Source organism: Buteo buteo, chromosome 16 (assembly GCF_964188355.1).
Source record: "Buteo buteo chromosome 16, bButBut1.hap1.1, whole genome shotgun sequence".
NCBI lineage: Eukaryota > Metazoa > Chordata > Aves > Accipitriformes > Accipitridae > Buteo > Buteo buteo.
Window position 1 is genome coordinate 1,925,995 of NC_134186.1, and position 4,032 is coordinate 1,930,026.

Sequence of the window (4,032 nt, forward strand, 5' to 3'; positions counted from 1 at the left end):
TATTCAAAGAAGGTGGCACCTTGTTTGCAGATAATTTAAAAAAAACCCAAACAGATTAGTGAAAACAATACACAGAGCAGGTTGGATGTTGGCTAAACTACTGGGAAAGTCGTGTGAACATCCGTCGCTGTGGCAGCCAAACCGCTTCAGCCCTGGGTCAGCCCTGGTGTTCCCCCCCCCAACTTCCCTGGCCCCATCCAGTGGTCCATGGCTCCCCACTGTGCTGCAACCTGCACCCCCCCAATCCTGGGGCTCACGTGGGCTGTCACCACTTTCCCACACTGCCAACGCCTTGGGAGACTTGCAAAAACCCCAAGGATTTCCCAAGGGGGGGCTCCCACACTTTTTTGGCCTCCACCTCTGGCGGGGGGGGCCAGCAAAGGGTGGTGAAAGGTCCTGCGGATGCTGGTGGCTCAGGGACACGTGCCACGGGACTGACCTCCCATCTCCCAGTACACATGGGAAGAACTGGTGCAGCCCCAGCACCGCAGCCGGGCGCTCAGCAGGAAGGGAGAGGGGCATGAGGGCTTCAAACCCTGTTTTTAATAAGTTCCACAGGGTCCTGGGGAGGTTCTCACCCAAAACCCTTCGTGCAGCGCTTCTGGGGAAGGAGGGAGGCTACATTTAAAGGAGGACAGTGAGAAGGCGGCACTGCTATGGAGGCTGACAGCAATTAAACCGCCCTGCTGGGCAGCGTGCTAATGAGGAGGGGGCTGCGGCACCCCAGGAGAGCCTGGCGAAGGCGTCTGGATCCAGCATCACCAAACAGCAGCTGCAGCGGTGCAGGGGCCGAGGTTCTGCTGCAGCTGGACCTGCGGGTACCGCGGGGCAAGGGGAGCTGCAGCCCAGAGCAGCCCACGGCCCCCAGAGTGCCCGTAGCCCACGGCACCCACCAGCACCAGCCCCCAGCACCCGCCAGAGACGCAGGAAAGGACCTTTCGCTGCCTCATGTTCAGCACCAACCCCGAGCTGCCCTCAGAGCCGTTGACTTTAAAGCTTCCCCCAGCGCAGGTTTCCTTCACGTGGCCAGGACGGTGGTTTGCTGGGTCTGTTCAGAAGCTCTCCGATGGGAAAACTGTGCTCAAGGACTGTCTGGATGAGAGCAGGCAAACCCTCCGCAGCCCAGCCTGGTAGTGGCCATCTAACATGGCCAGCACCCATTAATCTGCTAACATTTATAAGCGAGACTGCAGGGAGTAACCTCATTTTGAGGCAGAGCTTAATTAATCATGGAATCAAACTGACTTGATGAGATTGTTTGCTACTGAGGAGATAAATTCACACGGTCAGTGGTGGCTGAGGATGGGGACGAGGTTAGCAGGGACCTAAATCATGGCAGTTGATGGTGGTGAGCAGAGAAGGGGACAGGGCGAGCAGGGTGCCAGGGCACGCCTGTCCTGCGAAACCTTTTTCTGCACTGGGAAGCAAATGAGTGGGGCACAGAGGGGAGATGCTGCTGTGGCACTCTGCCCCTAAGAGGGCAAAAATAAGAGCGGTCCCAGTCTGTATAAACCATGCCCCTGCAATGATGGCAAGGGAAGAACGTAGAGGGCAAAGTCATAAGCTGGAGGGGACCGTGGGCAGTCACAGGGTCCCAGAACCCAGGCGAGGAGGGGTTGGGGTCCTGGGATGCTCTCAAAGAGGGAGCAGAGCCCAACCCAGCCCTCAGCCCCCGCTGACTGCCACCAAGGGACCCGGTTACGCCTGTATCGGGTTGTTTGGCCAAATAATCGTCGTGCAAATGACATCTTTGCCCTTGCCGCTGACCTTGGCAGCATTCAAATGGACGACCCCCAGGTCAAAGTCTTTATATCCTATTACCAGTCTCCTGAGTCATGCCTGTCCCCTGGCACATTATATTATTTTGAAATGGCAGCTAAATGGGAAAGAGGTCGTGCTCCCAATACGGCGACAATAGGACATGACAGCACTTTTCTGAGTGATTAAGCCTCAGGTAATGTCAGGGCTACAAGACAAGTGGCTGAAGGCTGAAAGACTTTAATCACCCCGGACATGTCATCGCATCCTCACGCTCCATCCCGCTGGGGTGGGCTTTTAGTGCGAAACGGGAGTGACAGAAAAAATAATCAAGCCCAACCTGTGCACCCACCAGTTAGTTATCTGTGCTGCAGGTACCGCTGTTAATAATCAGCCCAAGCTGCCTGTTGGCCCTCAAAGATCATTCCGTAATAAATAAGCTCTGATGCCTTCAAATAACTGTCTGGGGCCGCCAGAGCAGACACTAGATGGCATTGGGAGAACGCGCCGTGCGGCGCCGGCCGCCTTCCCTGGAACAGTCTGGCAAAGCGGAGCAGAAAACTCAGGATGACAGAGCAGAAAATGTCTCTGCCAGGGAAGGGCTGCCAGCTCACCTTCAGCCTCGCACCAACCTTGCGGTGGGATGGCTTCCCGGGGGTGAGCGCGGTGGCATGGTGCAGCTCATGGCGCTTAGGCTCTTTGCTGAGCTAATAAAAGAGTTTTGCCCAATATATATTTTTTTTTTTTTTTTTTTTTTTTTAATAAGGAGCTGGGGCCTGGACCTCACATGGCTTCTCGGTGCTCCCCGGAGCCCAGCTGCTCCCGCCAGCACCGGCACGGCCGTTCAGGGGCTGCGTGGGTGCCTGCCTGGCTGGGGTAGCCAGCACCCGGCCACCCCGCACCAGGGATGGCTACAAGGAGCAGGGCTTTAAAGTGAGTTCAAAGCTGAACACTGCTGCTGACCCATCCCTCCCCTGCTGACACCAGAAACCTGCCAGGTCCCTTCCCATGAAAAGGAAGATTTTTCTCCTGCGGACCGGGCACATGCTTTCCCAGCCACTGGCAGACAGAGGGGTCCATGGGGGAGCAGGGGAACATCTGCTGTGAGGATTTGGGGGCTGCAGCCCCACAGCCAGCCAGAGGCTTCAGGCACAGGAAAGCGGCTGAGGATTAACCCTGGAGAGGGCAGGGGACCGGCAGGTTTGCTCACACAGGAGAAGGCAGAACAGCAGCAGGGGCTAGGATGCTGCGATGCACCCCAACTCGGTGCCTCGGTAACCCCAAAAAGCCACGTTCTGCCTGCCACCCACCATCCCTCTGGCCTGAAATCCCCAGCCGTGGGATGGTTTGCCTGGGGAGGTCTCTGCCAGGGACAGGCTCTGCATCCCAGCGCCTGGCATTTCGCCTCAGGGCAGCGTTTGCAGCTGTAGCCTCCGGCCAGCTCGGGGCTGTGACAGCAATAGGGCATCTGCACCGAGATGGCTGAGCCTTTCAAACCTCTGTGCCCCGGGGGATGCCCAGGGCCAGCTCCCCTCAACACTGCAGATCTCACCCACGGGACCCATCCCTGCGTGTGCCCCTCGCAGCCCGGTGGGACCCACTCGCCCCACTCCCGTCCTGGGGGCTGGGGTGTCCCTCTGCCTCCCCAGGCACAGCCTGCTGGTGGGCGAGGGCAAACTGGTGTCACTGGACCCACTCTGGTGGGGACACCGACCCCCAGCAGTGCCCACGCAAGCTCCTTCGTGTCCAGAGTGAGGGGGAGCACCGTCGGGACCGTGCTGTTCAGTGGGGTGCTTCCCCCCACCATTCCCATCAGCTATTTCTCCCGTGTGCTGATGAAGCCCTCCCTCCAGATGAACCTACCAAGGTCTGTTTATCTGTCTGTCCATCCACGCCCTGCATCTCGCTCTACCCTTCGCCTGGGTGCATCAGTATCCCAAGGGCTGGTGTGGATGGGCCCCTCCTGGGAACAAGCCTGGGGATGTTCTTAACCGGGCAGCGTGCTCAGCCCCCCGGACCTGCCACGCTGGGTTGGAGCCAGAAACCGTTTGCAGCAGCCGGGATCAGTCAGGCTCCTTTCCCCTTTCGCCCGCTCCCCATCACTTGCCAGCCTCCTCCCGCCAGCGTCTCCTTCCCCCAAAATCACCTCCCGCATCCCCGCTGAGCCGAGCCGACTTTTGCGCTTTGTCTCCTAAATGCTGCATCGCGCAGGCAGCCCAACAGCCACAATACATCTCTTGATCGCAGCTCGCTCCCTTCCAGCCAGCCCCGGCC